This window comes from Bos javanicus, chromosome 29 (assembly GCF_032452875.1).
Source record: "Bos javanicus breed banteng chromosome 29, ARS-OSU_banteng_1.0, whole genome shotgun sequence".
Taxonomy (NCBI): Eukaryota; Metazoa; Chordata; class Mammalia; order Artiodactyla; family Bovidae; genus Bos; species Bos javanicus.
The window spans coordinates 37,296,445-37,314,582 of record NC_083896.1 but is presented as its reverse complement, the minus strand read 5'-3'; the positions used below and the strand labels follow the sequence as shown (position 1 = coordinate 37,314,582).

General features: G+C 49.3%; 1 long non-coding RNA gene across 2 annotated transcripts in view; it reads right to left on the bottom strand.

Annotated features, from left to right (window-relative positions):
* The window catches only part of LOC133241241 (uncharacterized), a 31,582-nt gene extending 15,172 nt beyond the window's left edge, over positions 1–16,410 (bottom strand). Inside the window, exons 1-3 of one of the 2 annotated variants that reach the window (XR_009734565.1) lie at positions 16,154–16,410; positions 13,297–13,454; positions 10,250–11,857 (exon numbers count right to left, since the gene is read on the bottom strand). This is a non-coding gene — a long non-coding RNA (uncharacterized LOC133241241). Of the gene's footprint in view, positions 1–10,249; positions 11,858–13,296; positions 13,455–16,153 lie in introns of those variants that run through there. The other variant, XR_009734564.1, reaches the window with a different exon arrangement.
* Positions 16,411–18,138: the final 1,728 nt, after the last annotated feature.

The window sequence follows — 18,138 nt, the reverse complement described above, 5'->3', positions numbered from 1 at the left end:
ACATGTTTCAATGCCATTCTCCCAAATCTTCCCACCCTCTCCCTCTCCCACAGAGTCCATAAGACTGTTCTATACATCAGTGTCTCTTTTGCTGTCTCGTATACAGGGTTATCGTTACCATCTTTCTAAATTCCATATATATGCGTTAGTATACTGTATTTATGTTTTTCCTTCTGGCTTACTTCACTCTGTATAATAGGCTCCAGTTTCATCCACCTCATTAGAACTGATTCAAATGTATTCTTTTTAATGGCTGAGTAATACTCCATTGTGTATATGTACCACAGCTTTCTTATCCATTCATCTGCTGATGGACATCTAGGTTGCTTCCATGTCCTGGCTATTATAAACAGTGCTGCGATGAACATTGAGGTACACGTGTCTCTTTCCCTTCTGGTTTCCTCAGTGTGTATGCCAAGCAGTGGGATTGCTGGATCATAAGGCAGTTCTATTTCCAGTTTTTTAAGGAATCTCCACACTGTTCTCCATAGTGGCTGTACTAGTTTGCATTCCCACCAACAGTGTAAGAGGGTTCCCTTTTCTCCACACCCTCTCCAGCATTTATTATTTGTAGACTTTTGGATCGCAGCCATTCTGACTGGCGTGAAATGGTACCTCATAGTGGTTTTGATTTGCATTTCTCTGATAATGAGTGATGTTGAGCATCTTTTCATGTGTTTGTTAGCCATCTGTATGTCTTCTTTGGAGAAATGTCTATTTAGATCTTTGGCCCATTTTTTGATTGGGTCATTTATTTTTCTGGAGTTGAGCTGTAGGAGTTGCTTGTATATTTTTGAGATTAGTTGTTTGTCGGTTGCTTCATTTGCTATTATTTTCTCCCATTCTGAAGGCTGTCTTTTCACCTTGCTAATAGTTTTCTTTGATGTGCAGAAGCTTTTAAGTTTAATTAGGTCCCATTTGTTTATTTTTGCTTTTATTTCCAATATTCTGGGAGGTGGGTCATAGAGGATCCTGCTGTGATGTATGTCAGAGAGTGTTTTGCCTATGTTCTCCTCTAGGAGTTTTATAGTTTCTGGTCTTACGTTGAGATCTTTAATCCATTTTGAGTTTATTTTTGTATATGGTGTTAGAAAGTGTTCTAGTTTCATTCTTTTACAAGTGGTTGACCAGATTTCCCAGCACCACTTGTTAAAGAGATTGTCTTTAATCCACTGTATATTCTTGCCTCCTTTGTCAAAGATAAGGTGTCCATATGTGCGTGGATTTATCTCTGGGCTTTCTATTTTGTTCCATTGATCTATATTTCTGTCTTTGTGCCAGTACCATACTGTCTTGATAACTGTGGCTTTGTAGTAGAGCCTGAAGTCAGGTAGGTTGATTCCTCCAGTTCCATTTTTCTTTCTCAAGATCGCTTTGGCACTCATAAAAAAGGGAACATTCTGATGAGTAAAGTGTAAATGAATCAGAAACATATGGATTCAATCTACTTTAAAAGGCCCAGTGGAGTTCTGAGCGAAGGGTAAAACCCTTGGAGGAGGTTATACTGGGGGATATTTCCAAACCCAGGGCTATTAGTTCTGGCCAGGCCCAGAGATAGGCTGGTATGTGGGTCTCTGAGGAAACTGGCAGAAAGAGAGCTTCAGAAAGGTAGGAGGGTCACTTTATCTCAAATCTTCAAGTGCGGACTTGGAAATTTTCAAAGCCGCATGCCTCCTAGAAACACCTTTCCTGAACATCTCATTCTGGCCCTGGGCTGGGACACTGAATCCAGCCAGCCAACGATTTCTCTTTAGAAACTCCAGCTTGTCCAACTCCAGAAGGGTGTAGAGGCTGGACCAAAACCCTTCAGCTTTCGCAAAGGTTCTCTCCCTTTGACTGTGAACCTTATCCAGGCCATGGCCTTGGAAGAGGAAATAAGGGCCATGGTTCCCTTTGGCAGCATCAGATAAGAAATGAATATGCACAGAAATACTGAACACGTTCCACTAAACAGGAAACAATATAAGAAAAAGAAGCATGCAGATTCATCAGTCTGCATGAGTTACATTAGCCACGAAAATAAACACAGGACTAAAGAGTCCAGGCTGGCTTAATGGAAACCAGGCAATGAACAGGTATGTGTCCCTCGGCATAATCATCTTGGGGGCGCCCTGTGCCTTTCCTGGGGTCCCACGTGGGATGAAAGTTCAACCACAGGGAGCATGGTGGGCTCAGGGTCACCCGGATTTGCTCTGTTTCTTTACCCTCCTGGTGCCCGCTTCCAGATGAGAGCCCAGCCTGCTCTGTTGCTGATTTTTCTCATTCTCACAGTGGTGTTGCTATGGTAACAGGCCTTTCTCATCCACAGCTGATCAAATCAAGTTTTGGGGGGAGTTCTAAGAAGAATGAGCAAGTGGAACAGTATTCTCCGCAAATGCTGCCTGAAATTGACATCGTCTGTTTTCACAGCCCAGCCTCCCCCTTGCAAGACCACACCCAGGCAGCCAGGAAGGTGGGCCGGGCAGCCACACTCCCTGACTGCTGACCGCTCGCCACTGGACTGGCTGCAGTCAGGGGCTGTGCTGAGAAGAAAGGCACCCTAGGGCCGCTTTTGCTCAGCCCCCCGCATCCGTGTCATCAGCTTTCATACTCAGATGGGCCTCATCCAGGCTCTGGGTGACTCCCTGCTAGTGCCATCGAGCTAACACAGGATGCTCTGGGTGAGGCTGGTGGGGGAGCTGGGTCTCAAGGGAATTTTCTGTGCCTCTGGAAGTCCCCATTGTCACCCCCTCCCCAAGACAGGCTTTCCTCTCTCTTGTTGATGCCTGAAGTCTGTCATCTTAGAGATTTATTTCTTTAGCGGAAGACTTTGATTCTTAAGACCACTGATGAGACCTTGTATGTGCATTTAACATCAAAAAATGGAGGAGGGGCGGGAAGCTGTGGTAACGGGCTGGAGCCGGGGGAGGCAGGTGTGGCACTGAGTGGTAAAGGTAGGCAGGATGGCAGGAGCGAGGCTGAGAACCTTGGAGACACTCTGTACTCGCTTCTCCGCCCCCACCCCTGGTTGTTGTAGGAGGAAAACAGAGGGTGCTCCAGAGCGCTGAGAGCCCCCCTGCCCCTCTCCACAATGCCCATCCCCAGTCAAGGTATATTTGAGGCCGCTGAGTGCCAGGCATGGCTCTAGACCCTGAGAAAGCAGGAGCCGCAGGGACCCTGATGCTGGTCAGAGGATCCAGAGCAGCTGGAGCCTGGGAACCGAAAGGGACCAACGCTCTCCCTGTCACCCCTCCCTAGGCCCCTCCAGCTCCAGATCCTTCTTCAGCTGGTCCTGCCTTGGCAGGGAGAACCTGAGCTCTCTAAGGAATTTCTTTAGACACAGTGATGAGCTTGACGGAGTGCAGAGCCCAAAGGGGTGGCCTGGGGTGACCACAGCCAAGAGGGGAATGCATAGGCGAATGTATGCCCTCCGGCGACGTTACTCCCTGCACAGGTACAGGGCCTAGGCTGGATCTGACACCGCCTCCCAGAGGACAGAGGCTTCTGGAATCCAGTTACTCATCCCCGGTACCCCAGAGTCTCCGAATCCACAGGACTGAGCGCCCTGGTACCCTGAAGTCCAGCCTCTGGACCTGGAGGGCTGTTGGCTGACGTTCTCAATCTCCTGTGGATGGACAGAAAGGTGAAGAGAGGGAGAGAGAGCTGGGATGGGGGTGCAACAGAAGGGATGGAATTGGTGGTGGGCTTCTTGCCCAGCTTACCCATCTGTTTCTCTATTGCTTCCCTGTAAATAAAGTCTTCAGTACCATTTTTCTAGATTCCATATATATGCATTAGAATACAATATTTATCTTCCTCTTTCTGACTTATTTCACTCTGTAGAATAGTTTCTAGGTTCATCCACCTCATTAGAACTGACTCAAATGCATTCCTTTTTATGGCTGAGTAATATTCCATTGTGTATATATACCACAACTTCTTTATCCATTTATCTGTTCATGGATATCTAGGTTGCTTCCATGTTCTAGCTATTGTAAATAGTGCTGCAGTGAAGAATGGGGTACATGTGTCTATTTCAATTTTTGTTTCCTCAGGGTATATGCCTGGGAGTGCATGGTCATATGGTTGTTTTATTCCTAGTTTTTTAAGGAGTCTCCATACTGTCTTCCATAGTGTCTGCATCAATTTACATTCCCACCAACAGTGCAAGAGCATTCCCTTTTCTCCACACCCTCTCCAGCATTTATTGTTTGTAGACTTTTTGATGAGGGCCATTCTAACTGGTGTGAGGTGATATTTCATTGCAGTTTTGATTTGCATTTCTCTAATCATGAGCTATGTTGAGCATCTTTTCATGTTAGCCATCTGTATGTCTTTTTTGGAGAAATGTCTGTTTAGGTGGCAGCTGGGTTTTTTTAGCCATCTGGGCTTCCTCTAGAGTCAAGGGGCCCAAAGCTAAGACCATGGGCATCTGTCTGACAGTGTGATGCCACCTGGATTCCAGCTTTCCATTCCACCAACACTTGCCATGTGCCTCAAAGCAGTAGCAAATCAGCCAAACACTGTTCTAAAGGCAGCAGCCTCATAATGCAGGCACTCTCGCCACGTCCATTTAACAGATGAGCACACTGAGGCCCAGAGAGGGCAGTTGACTCTCCTGAGTCCCAGGGCTGAACAACAGAGCAGGGATCTGAACCCAGACTGCCGTGCTGACGGCTGTATCCCCTGGACCATTGAGCTAGTCTGGCTACTTGGACAAAGCTCCATGCTGGGTTACACGAGGGAATACAAATAAATAAGTGGTGTGGTCATGGCCCTTGAGGGCTTGACCATTGCCAAGACTGAAGCAGTCTTCCTAGACTGGCCTGACGGGCCCGCTGCCCAGGCTGGATTCCCCACACTCTGCATACGGCTTCGGGCTTCTGCACCTCAGGGACACCATCAGTCACCTCCCCCCTTTCCCAGCACATCAAACCCTCACAGCAACTGAAATCCCACCTCAGCAGCCTCCACCTATTCTTCCAGACAGGCTGGCCAGAGCTCCTCCCCTCCCCAGAGCATGATTCTGGAGTAATAGAAAGGACTCAGCGGTCCTTGCCAAGCTTCATGACAAAAATGCTGTGTGAGGCCAGAGGACGCGGCTGAGTCGGGCCTGCTGCCTGGGCTCCGGCCTCAGCCAGCAGTGAACCAGGTCAGGGCGCCGGGTGACAGGACGTGCTGCACCGGCTGAGCCCGCCGGGCCCTGCTCGGGCAGCAAGGTCACCCTCATCTATCCACTCACAAATGGGCCACTTGGCACTTCAGATGCCCTGACTATGCTCGCCTGCGGGACCGGAGGATAGGGTCTGGCGTTTGGTCCAGGCTCTGTGCCCCTGGGACCCCAGAGGCCATGAAGATGTGTTGTAAGTTAGCAAAAGCCAAAGACAGGGTTTCATCAAGGGCTTGATGAAATAGCGTCAAACAGGGCTCAAAGGAGCCTGATGCCATGGTGACAGAGACATACAAAGAAGGTCCCTGGGCACAGGATTCCTTCTGGAGCTCTGAGCCCACTTGTGGGGCTGTTAGAAGCTGATACAGGATGCTGAAGCCAGAGCCTCACTCCTTCCTGGGGGACCATTAAAAACCAACTGCATTTGGAGACGAGGTGGGTGAGGGGTGGATATGTACAGAGGTTCGTCTGCCTTGCTGTTCTTCTGTGGCTCTGGGGTCACTGAGTCTCTTTCCAAAGGGCCAGTGTCTCTCCTTTCCCATGGGGGGCAGGCAGCCACATCACTGGGGTGCCAGGGGCCCTAGGGGCAGCTTATCACAGCGCCTTGACCAAGGAAATGCTGCCTGGAAAAACTATAGTGGTTGAACCGATACAGGCACAATGTCCATGAGCAGGAAGAACATGATAAACCAAAGGAGACAGGAAGGATGCCCCCTTCCCTTTCTGTAGCCTGACTTGGTTTTGAAAACCTCCAAGGGGGCTCAAGTCTCTTCCAGGAAGGAAAGCAGGCTTCACCAAGGCAAGGCTGCCCTAGCACGACGCCCCCACCTCTGGCACCCAGAGCTGAAACAGCCTCCAGCATCGGGCTCCAGGGTCAAGATCACTAATGCCATTACCCACCCCTGCCCTTCCCTTCAGTGCCCACCTGTGCCTCACAGGAAAGGCCTAGAACTTGGGCAGGTGGCTGCTTGGGTTCTGGCAGGTTCCAGGTGGTAGCAGACACATGTGGGATCCAGCCCCACATGCAGCCCTGGGGACAGGCACTTACTACAAGCCATGAAGAAAATTGAAGGCCGTATTCTGCCCACAGTGATACACACCCCCCGCTTCCCTCCTCCATCACCCCATCAAACCACCGTCACCTCCTCCTCACACCACTCCAACCTCTCCCTATTCCCTCCTCCTCCCCTCCCTGTCTCTCCCCTAGCTCACAATCCATAAACCTCATCTACAAACTGCCCTGGACATTCCTCTCAGACACAAATTCCAAAGACAGCCAAACAAGAATAAAAATGGTGGAAGAACAGTGTATTGATTTGGGATCACCAGCTGATATCCTTTGGCCCCTGCCTGATTTGGGAAGGATCCCAAATAAATGCTCATGGGTTGGGCCTCATGGGGACAGAAAGGCTGCTGGGGCTATGCCCATCATACAGCTATCCCTGGCAATGAGGACAGCTCCAAGGCATCCCAGTGCCATCTGTTGTTGAACCAAACGACCTGCCTTGACCAGCAAAGTGGACAGACCTGGTTTTTATTTTCCCTCTCTGGAGGAAAAAGGAAAAGGAATTCTGGCCATGGTGACATCTAGACTCTGCAAACATCAGGCTTGGGTCTATCTATGCATGGAAGTAACTCCTCAGGCTTCCCTTCACCACACCCACCTCTGGAGATACACCATAATAAAGTATTAACAACTGGCTCTGCTCTTCTGACTGATACAGGGCAACTTTCTTGTAAAGATTTTTGTGCTCTGTTGGTGCCAAATCATCAGTGACTCTGCCTGTAAGGCGAGCTGAGGCGGCTTTCTCTGGAGAGGCTCCATCAATCCGTGCCCCTGGTGGGCAGCAGCTGTCCGAGGCTGGGTTGCAGGGGCAGGGGGGCGATGCTTCACTCACCCGGGCCCAGCAGGGAACTTGGCCTGGCTCTCGGACACAGGTGCACCCTGCTGGGAGGTGCCTGACAGCACCATGGGGAGGGAGAGGCGATGGGGGTTGTGTCGCTCCTTCCCTGGAAGCCCAAGGGGCATCTGCTCCAGGCTCTTAGGAGGGACGAGGGATGGCAGAGGCGCAGCTTCAGAGAGAGAGAACAGCATTGGGCCTGAAATATTCTGCAGTCCTTGGGGAAAAGGGCTGGAAAGGAATGTTCAGGACAGTCGTGTCCCGTTCTCTTCCCTTTCAAGTCTTCCATGTTGCTGGAAGCACTTCAGAAGGTGAAAATGGAAGGAACAGGAAGTTCATGGATGGATGTGGGGAAGGAAAGGGAGGCAGAGTTAGGGGCAGGGGAGAGGACAAGGCTGAGCAGCAGGAGGAAGAAGAGGACACGGGAGAGAGAAAGCCAAGGCAAAGGGGAGTCAGGAGGCAGAAAATAAAGAATGGGGTGTTCTGAGGGGTGAGAGCTTAAAAACACAGATAAATTAAGGAGGTCAACTATACCACAACATAAAACAAAGATTACAAACTTCCCTAGTGGTCTAGTGGCTAAGACTGCCCACTCCCAGGGTAGGATGCCCAGGCTCAATCCCTGTTTGGGGAACTGGATCCCACATGCTATAACTAAAGATCCAAAGTACAACTAAGACCCAGTACAGCCAAATAAATAAATATTTTTTTAGAAATAAAAAATTAAATTTTAAAAAAGGATGAATGAAGAAGAGAGGGACTGCGTTCCTTCTTTTTGAAGACTGAGTAATGTTCCCCTGTGTGTACATTTCACATTTTCTTTATCCACCTGTCTGTCAATGGACACTGAGTGCCATTTGCAACAACTTGGGTGAACCTAGAGGACAGTGAAATGAGCCAGACTGCTGCTGCTGCTGTTGTTGTTGAGTCGCTCAGTTGAGTCCACCTCTTTTCAACCCTGTGGACTGTAGTCCACTAGGCTCCTCTGTCCATGGAATTCTCCAGGCAAGAATACTGGTGAGCTGCCTTGCCCTACTCCAGGAGGATTCTTCCAACCCAAGGATTGAACCCGAGTCTCCTGTTTGGCAGGCAGATTTCTTACACTGAGCTGCCTGGGAAGTCCATAGTCAGACAGCAAAGGGGAAATACTGCACAATGCCCCTTATATGAGGAATCTCAAATAGTCACAGAAGCAGAAAGTAGAACAGTGGTTACTGGAGAAGGAGGAGGGGGAAGTGGGAAGCTGCTGTTCAGTAGGTATAGAGTTTCAGCTGTGCTCTCCCTCAGTGGTGTCTGACTCTTGGCCACCCCCTGGACTGTAGCATGCCAGGATCCTCTGTCCATGGGATTTCCCAGGCAAGAATATTGGAATGGGTTGCCATGCCCTCCTCCAGGGAAAGTTTTAGTTATGCAAGATGAATTAGTTCTAGAGATCTGCTGTACCATGTAGGGCTTATGGTCAACAAAACTGTATTGTACACTTAAAACTTTGTTAAGAGAGTAGGTGTCACATTAACCTGTCACTAGGCACACAACCATCAAACAGAGGGACACAACAACAGTGTGTCCCGGACAGTGTTCGGAGGTGATGGTATGTCAGTTACTCTGAAAACAGGGTGATGGTATCACGGGTGCACGTTTGTGCCCAAACTCCTGAAACTGCATTCATTAAACATATGCGGTTTACCGTATATCAACTATGCTTCAATCAAGCTGTTAAAGAGAAGAAGGAAGGGACTATAATTAGGGAAGGCGGGCTGGGTTTTGGAGAGAAAGGTTAAAAGCTGTCAGCTCTTCCAAAAACTCAGACACATTCCCGGATGAAAATTTTCCGTATTCAAGAACTTTGCCCCCCTTTTTCAGTCTCAGTTGCCAGAGAGTTTAAAAGTCAAACTTGTTGTTGTTCAGTCGCTCTGCTGCTGCTGCTGCTAAGTCGCTTCAGTCGTGTCCGACTCTGTGCGACCCCATAGATGGCAGCCCACCAGGCTCCCCCATCCCTGGGTTTCTCCAGGCAAGAACACTGGAGTAGGTTGCCATTTCCTTCTCCAATGCATGAAAGTGAAAAGTGAAAGTGAAGTCTCTCAGTCGTGTCCAATTCTTTGGAACCCCATGGACTGTAGCCCACCAGACTTCCCTATTCTTCACTGTCTCCTAGAGTTTGCTCAGATTCATGTCAATTGAATCAGTGATGCTATCTAACCATCTTATCCTCTTTCATCCCCTTCTCCTCCTGCCCTCAATCTTTCCCAGCATCGGGGTCTTTTCCAATGAGTCAGCTCTTTGCATCAGGTGGTCAAAGTACTGGAGCTTTAGCTTCAGCACTTCCAATGAATATTCAGGGTTGATTTCCTTCAGGATGGGCTGGTTTGAGCTCCTTGCTGTCCAAGGGACTCTCAAGAGTTTAAAAGTTAAACTTACTGCCCAAGTTTTGTGATCTCTTCAGATTAGGTGAGTGAAAATACCTCCATCTGTTTCTCTGAGAAAGTCCTGGTAGTTCGATGCTCAGACTGTTGCTAACCACAAGGCTCCCCAGCTTCAGCCAGCATTAGCCCTTCAGGAAGTGGGGAACCTCAAAACTTGGATAAAGACCCAGGAGGAAACATTCTCCAGACCCTTCTTGTCTCTGGAAGGGAAAAACGTGTGTTCCGCAGCAGTCAGATACAGCTTGGTAGGGAGCAGGCTCCATAGATGAGGATGCCCTGGGACAGGCAGGTCCCGAAGGGGCAGCCATCAAGACACAGTGACCAGAGCAACCAGTTGACCAGTTAGGGGTTTTGCAATTGTCTTATTGCTTTGATTTATTTTTATTTACCTGATAGTTTAGTTGGTACCATGAGAACAGGTAGGGATTTCCTAATATCCAAAAGGCTATGGATTAAGAAGTCGGTTGCTCTCTTCTACCTACGGCCCCCTCCCCTTCCCCCATCAGGCAAATGCTGACAGCAGATCCCCTGAAAGGAGACTGTGGGGTTCTCTAACAGGCTTGACAAAGGACCCTGGCCCATCCCAGAGATAGAGTTAGAAAGGCTCCTCTGTGGGAGCGACACTTGAGCTGAGAGATGAAGGACAAGCAGGGGTTTGTGGTGAAAGAAGGAACTGCAGGTGCAAAGGCCCTGTGGTCAGTGTGGTCACAGCACAGGGCAAGCAGGAGGGTGGCCTGTTCCGAGAGAGTGAGGTGGGGGCACATTCCAGAAGAGTGAGGTGGGGGCGGGCAGGAGCAGTGGGCAGAGGTGGCAGGGCTCCCCAAGCCATCTTAGGGTTGTGACCTTTATCCATACATGCATGCATGCTAAGTTGCTTCAGCTGTATCTGACTCTTTGCGACCTATGGACTGTAGCATGCCAGGCTCCTCGGTCCATGGGGTTTTCCAGGCAAGAATACTGGAGTGGATAGCCATTTCCTTCTTTAAGAGATCTTCTCAACCCAGGGATCAAACCCGCATCTCCTGCCGCTCCTGCATTGCAGGCGGGTTCTTTACAGCCAAGCCTCCAGAGAAGCCTGACCTTTATCCACAGATTTAAGCCCTAGAGTTTGGAGTGTATATGTGACAGATCCAGTTAATGTTTTGAAAACATAATCACTGTTGCTCCTGTGCAGAGAAAAGTAAGGAGCCAACATGGAGGAGGGCAGAGATGGTACAGGAAGAGATTATACAGTTAGGAGATTGCACGGGAAGCCTCGGCAGCCCTGCCCCTCGCCTGTTCAGCATCCCCTTTGCGTTCAGCCTCGGCCGTGGTGGACACTCCCAGGCAGTCTCCGCCTCACACTCACAACCCTAGCCTGAGGTTCACCTTTTCCTGCAGTGACCTCAATGATGAGGAAGCTATTGAGGCACCTGTAGGAATGACTCAAACTACAGGAGAGCTTGTGCTTCCAGGAGCAGTCCTCAGCCAGTGGAGAACAGGAGACGATGGATAAACGCTCTTCCTGGGCCGTCAGGCTCTACTCTCCACAGAAGTGACCCCACTTATACACTTGTATATGAACATTCCTTCTCTCCCCGTCTGCCTGTCCCTCCCTTCTGATTCCTGGGACTACTCCTAAATAAGTGATCCTCACAGAAGACCGTGTAGGCTCTGCTTTATCTGTGTATTCCAGGTGAGAAGGAGGCACCTGCAGGTGTGTAGGTAAGGCAGGATGGAGCTTGGACTAAAGTGGCAGCTGTGGGAATGGACGGATTGAAGAGCTATTCGGATGGTGAAATTAAGTGTCTGATGCAGCCACGTTCTCCAGCACCACTGTCTCTTCCATTCCCTTGACATTTGGTGCGGCCCATCCAGGCTCACAGCTTGTGGTGAGTCTAGGATGGAGAACGTGTTTTATAGCTGTGCAAATGGCCACGATGTATGGAGGCAGAACTCAATAGCCATTGCAAGATGAAGGTTACAGGAGATGAAGATGGCATTTCCAGCAGTCCTTAATTTAGTTCAGTTCAGTTGCTCAATCGTTTCCGACTCTTTGCGACCCCATGGACTGCAGCACGCCAGGCTTCCCTGTCCATGACCAACTCCCCAAGCTTGCTCAAACTCATGTCCATTGAGTTGGTGATGCCATCCAACCATCTCATCCTCTGTCATCCCTTTCTCCTCCTGCCATTTATCTTTCCCAGTGTCAGGATCTTTTCCATTGAGTCAGTTCTTCACATCAGGTGGCCAAAGTATTGGAGTGTCAGCTTCAGCATCAGTCCTTCCAATGAATACTCAGGACTGATTTCCTTTAGGACTGACTGGTTTGATTGTCCTTAATTGGTTGAGTTTAAAATGGGGTCTTTGGGGCTTCCCTGGTGGCTGAGTGGTAAAGAATCTGCCTGCCAATGCAAAAGACACTGGTTTGATCCCTGGTCTGGGAAGATCCCACATGCCTCACACAACCAAGCCTGCGCACCACAACCACTGAGCCTGTGCTCTAGAGCTCGGGAACTGCAACTACGAGGCCCTGTGCTACGACTACTGAGGCCCGTGCGCCCTAGAGCTTGTGCTCTGCAAGAGAAGCCTGCACACCACAACGAGAGCATAGTCCCCGTTGGCCACAACTAGAGAAAAGCCCAAGCAGCAAGGAAGACTCAGCACAGCCCAAAATAAATAAACAAATAAACAAAACTATAAAATGGGGCCTTTGGCAGGCATTGCTGGCATGAGCATCTTCTTCAGACAAGATGCACGGCCTCTGTAGCAGAGAGAGAAGCAACAGGAGGACATGGAGGAGGGGTGATGGCTGCTCACCCAATGACAAAGAAATGGAGACTCTCAGAGAGAGAGGTCGTCCTCCCAGGGCCCCGAGCAGTGCCTGATAGAACCAGTACGCACATTGCGGTCCAAATGGCTCCAAAGGCTGGCTTTTAACAGCGACCTCCTTTTCAACTTCCCTCTGCTCCAAAGCAGGGGAGGAGCCCCGCCAGAGCCCAGCCACAGCTATCTCTATTTATGCTAGCTCATTGGACCAGCTGATTGTCAGATTCTGTTACTCGGTAAAAGAGGCTCAAAAATTTTTTTTCCCATAAAGGGCTTATTTTAAATATTTTAAGGATAGAATAGATTTACATCATAATTATAAAAATTACTTACAGAATTATCAGGTTTATATTGTTTATACTTCCAAATGTAGAGAACAGGGAATTGTCTACACGTTGAATTGTGTACGTGTGAAGGCATTTCAGTTGTCTGACTCTTTGCAACCCTGTGGACTGGAACCTGCCAGGCTCCTCTGTCCATGGGATTCTCCAGGCAAGAATACTGGAATGGGTTGTCATGCCCTCCTCCAGGGGATCTTCCCAACCCAGGGATTGAAGCCAGGTCTCCCGCATTGCAGGTGGATTCTTTCCTGTCTGAGCCACCAGAGAAGCCCAAGAATACTGGAGTGGGTAGTCTATCCCTTCTCCAGGGGATCTTCCTGACCCAGGAATCGAACCAGGGTCTCTTGCATTGCAGGCAGTTTCTTTACCAGCTGAGCTGCTCTTTTGCGACCCCATGGACTGTAGCCCACCAGGCTCCTCCATCCATGGGATTCTCCAGGCAAGAATACTGGAGTGGGTTGCCATTTCCTTCTCCAGGGGATCTTCCCGACCCAGGGATCGAGCCCAGGTCTCCTGCATTGCAGGCAGACGCTTTAACCTCTGAGCCACCAGGGAAGCCCAAGCTGAGCTGCTATGGCGCTTCAAAAAAGGAGAATTCCAACGTGGGAGGTGCAAAGGGATGATTTGCTGCCTAACAAACTGCTCTAACACTCAGTGGTTCACAAGACACCTACCTGTTGTCTCACGCAAGCTGTGAGGGGGTCCAGGCAGTTCTTCTGTCTGGGGTTGGCTCAGCAGTGCCGGGGTGTCCAGGGGAGCCTGGCTCACCTGTCTGGGATGGCTGAGATGGAGAGGATGTCTTGTTCTCCAGTTGTGGTCCAGCCTCACTCTCCTGGTGGAAAAAAGTTTCGGATCAGCTAGATAGAGGAAAAGCCCTGATGCACACACGCTTTCCCAGCCCCTCCATGTGTCATGTTTGCTCATATTCCATCGGCCAAAACAAGCCCGTGATTCAAGGGGTGGAGAGACCCGCTCCCCTCTGCTGGGCACCAGCACTTTGCAATGAGACATGCTTAGCAGGACTGGACAAGAGTGTAGTTTGTTTTGTTTTCCATCAGTCAGGATCAGAGGAAGCTTCACAGAAAGGATGGGCTTCAAGAAGTGGCTGGGGCTGGGCATTTCAGCCAATCTCTCACAGGTGTCAAAAACCCACAGAGGTGAGAGAGAGGAAGGTCTGAAAGGACCTGCCAGTGGTCCATCTGGGCTAGGGAGAGCGTCGGGGAGGGAAGGAGTGATGTCTTTCAGAGGTGGGATGGCAGCCAATGGCTGAACTAAGAGGTTGATCTCCACTTGCAGGGCAATGCCCCTCTCAGAAAGCATGTTCCTTCACACGCTGGGCAGCCGTGGTGGCACAGTTCTCTTGCTCCTGTAACCTGAAGGGCAAGCAAAGGACCTGGGGTAGCGGGTCTACAGGCTGCCAAAGCTAAGGTGGCTGGAAAAGGTGAGCTGAGGAGTGAGGCATGAGTAGCAGAGGTGAGATGAAGCGTCCATTGAAGTTAAGTCAAAGCTGGGGAACCCAGAGCGGGGTCCCAATTGGCTATGTGGGAGCTGAGAGCAACGAAACCAGCTGGAGAGACAGGAAACAGCATTTCATGAAGGTAAAAATTAACCCAATGAGGGAAGACCAGTCCCTGCAGCAGCCTCAGGTCTCAGTAACATTCCCCGGTGAACTTCCCACCCATGTTTTTGTGTGTTTACAAGTAACTCTCTTTCTCTGCAGGGGTTGAATGCATCTGTCTCACATCACGTGATGGGCTGTCCTCTCCTTAAGTCCCTGGTTAGAACATCAGTTGGAATGAAATTTTGAAAAGAGGCACAGCGACCGGGAATAGGAGAATCTGTTGGTCAGACTGCAAAGCAGGGTGAATGTTCATGACCACAGTTGTTTTATTTTTAAAATATAATTTCTGTTTATTTATTTCTTTATTTTTGGCAGTGCTGGGTCTTCATTGCTGCGTGGGCTTTTCTCTAGTTGTGGAGCAGGAGCTACTCTCTAGTCGTGGTGTGCGGGCTTCTTATTGCAGTGGCTTCTCCTGTTGCAGAGTACAGGCTCTAGAGCACGTGGGCTTCAGGAGTTGCAGCTCCCCAACTCTAGACCACAGGCTCAGCAGTTATGGCTCACGGGCTTAGCTGCTCTGTGGCATGTGGGATCAACCTGGTCCAGGGATCGAACCTGTCTCCTGCATTGGCCCGCAGATTCTTTACCTCTGAGGCACCAGGGGAACCCAGGACTCGGATTGTTTTTTAAAAGGAGCTGCTCTTTTACTACCTCCCCTCGCAACTGCTGCTGCTGCTGCTAAGTCACTTCAGTGGTGTCCTACTCTGTGCGACCCCACAGATGGTAGCCCACCAGGCTCTGCTGTCCCTGGGATTCTCCAGGCAAGAACACTGGAGTGGGTTGCCATTTCCTTCTCCAATGCATGAAAGTGAAAAGTGAAAGTGAAGTCGCTCAGTCGTGTCCAACCCTCAGCGACTCCATGGACTGCAGCCTTCCAGGCTCCTTTGTCCATGGGATTTTCCAGGCAAGAGTACAGGAGTGGGTTGCCATTGCCTTCTCCCCTAGCAACTAGACATACCATAAAGTGAAAACGGAAGCCATCATATTTTCAGAAAATTTCTGGGATTAGGTAAAGTCTTAAAAGCTTCAAGAATGTTAGTTTGTAGTCTATTATTTCTTTCAGAAAATGCGTCAGTTCTCACTCTAGGTGCCAAAGAAGCCAGAAGCCACAGCTCACTCTGCCTTATTCCTTCTGGAATTTACCCAGTACATCTCAGCAGTGGCACAGGAAACATATTTCCCTGAAAACCAGAAGTCACACAATAGGTCTCCTCCTCACAGCCCCATGGGGTACAAAAATCCCCATTCTATTTGAAATCCAATTATTCTGCTTTTATGTCGCCTCTTCTGCTGTAAATGAGGGCCAGCCCCTCTGCCCGAGCACAGAATGACACGGACACAACGTGGTGTCAGCCACTCATGATCCTCTTTTGTGAGATCAACCTTTATAACATGTAGTCAGTCCACTGCCAGACTGTTAACCTTGGCTTGTTGGAAACAGACACATCAACCATGAGACATCATTTGTCAGATACCGACCCGGCCTCTTAGGGACACAAGTTGGTCCTTACAGAGAGAGCTACTAGGAACGGGAGCCTCAGTTGCAGCTCGGGCTGTATAGGCACCTGCCCAGGCGATCATAAATACTGCTCCTTGTGAAAAAACACCACACTGAGTCCCACCATAAAGTCTGTGACGTTTGTGGGTTAGCATCGCGGCCCATGAATCTTCTTCCAGGAGAATTCAGAGTGCTCGAGTCCAGCCAAATGTTACCGTCAAAGCCTTTTCTAGTCTATTTGTGGCTACAGAACTGTCTTCTCTTTTGAGAACCCAGAATGCTGACAGCAAGAGTCAGCTCCCACTTCAAAGGCAGAGTTCAAAGCAGATGCTTCTTTGGATTCGAATGCCAGCGGGAGGAGGAGTCAGTGTCACAGGCTGGCCTTCATGCACATTCCACCCCGTCCCTGTCTTACCTTCACTGGAAGCTCAGAAACCACCGCTGTCCCCCGACTGGTCTCCTTACACACCAAGGAGACTGGAGTCTCCTTACAGACCAGACAAATCTGGAGAGTGTCCCTGGTGCCACGGCTCTGCTCCCTCTCGAGCTATGTCTTGGTTTGGGCCATGACTTTCTTCCCCCGGTATATCAGGCACTCAGCTACAGATGAGAGGCAACTCAGTGAAGCTTCCTGATGCCAGCACTGCTAAAAAAGCACGTCTCCATGGCAACCACAGCGTTACCTCACCCAACAGCATTCAGATGTGACCGACCACAGAGCAATTATTTTTTTCGATGTAGAGGAAGCATTAGCTCTGTCTACAGAGTGAACTCCGGGAGTTGGTGATGGACAGGGAGGCCTGGCATGCTGCAATTCATGGGGTCACAAAGAGTCGGACACGACTGAGCGACTGAACTGAACTGAACAGAGCCAAGAGAGTTTTGCCTTTTTTTTTTTCTTTTTGGTTTGTTTTTGATGTTATATCCTTCTCTTCAGAGTTTTTGGCATAACATCATATGTTTGGGGAGCATTTTGTATATAGACAGTATTCTCCCTCGTGCCTCAGCACACAGAGATAGCTTTGCTATGAAAATAAGACGGCTTCTTCTAGGGAGTCATGCCATTATTCATCTCTGCTATAGTCACTGCCTATTGCCAAAGGGTTGTTTTTATGTTCTGAATCCAGAATTTCTCTTTCCTCACAGCCGCAGCAGGGTCTGGCCCACTTGGCGCTTGATTCGGTTTGTTCATGGGAAACCCAGGTGCTTGGGGTGGGCGTGGGAATAACTGCAGTCACAGTGACCTTTCACCTATCGCCCAGACTGGACTGGTTAACTCAGGCACCCACCTGCTCTGCACTTCTCCGCTCCATCGACCTGCTGGGGATCAGCAGCATTGGGAATGACATCTTCTGTCTCTCCGGGCTCCCCTAAGAGCTAACTTAATTGTCAGAAAACAATGGAGAAAAAAGATGTCCCTACATCCCCTTATATCACTGGTTCTCATCATGGGGGAGAGAAGGGATTCCATCCCCTGGAAACAACTGGGCAATGCCTGGGAGTGTTTTTGGCTGCAGGACTGGGAGAGAGGTGCCAGAGGTATCTCGTGGGTGGAGGTGGGGAGGCGCAGCTAAACATCCTGCAATGCACAGGACCACCCTCCCGCCAACAGTAAATGATCCAACCCAAAACGTCACTAGTGCTGCAGCTGAGAAACCCTGAAATCCAGGGTGGCCTCAGAAAGGTGTGGCCTCAGAGCAGCTCGATCTCTAATAGTATTACTGGGGGGACAAGCAAGTTACTCATACTTAGTGAGTAAACACAGTTATTTACTAACTGTGTGAATACCTGCCTCCAAATGTATTCACCAGGAAATCCCAGTGCACAGAAGGACTTCTTGTGACTGCAGAGTTTGCAGGGTGTGGGTTCTTCCCAGAAAGCGATTTCTTCTCTGAATTCTGATCTGTCTGTGCTATCTAGCACTGCTTCTCTATTTGTTAAAATTCCTTTCTGCACAATTCATGTGAGCATAAGTCCTTTCTTTAAGTTCTAACCAATTAGACTTAGAAAAAAGTAGCTTGTTTACTTAAGAGCCATAATCTTACCTCCAGTCTCTCTCTCTCTGGAAGTTTTAGGACAGGTGGAAACAGGGCAACACATGAAGTGATCTTCAGAAGCCATCTCATGGCCATGTCTAAAATCTACTGTTTTTGTTTAATTGGCACTTCTTTGCTATCACTAGCTTTCTAGCTATATGTCTTAGATTATTACCTAAGGTGTGATGTGTTTGCCGAATTATATGGCTTGCATTTTTATGTGTTCCTTAAAAATAAGAGGGCTTCCCTGGTGACTCAGTGGTAAAGAATCTGCCTGCCAATGTAGGAGACCTGGGTTCTATCCCTAAGTAGGGAAGATCCTGTGAAGAAGGAAGTGGCAGCCCACTCCAGTATTCTTGCCTTG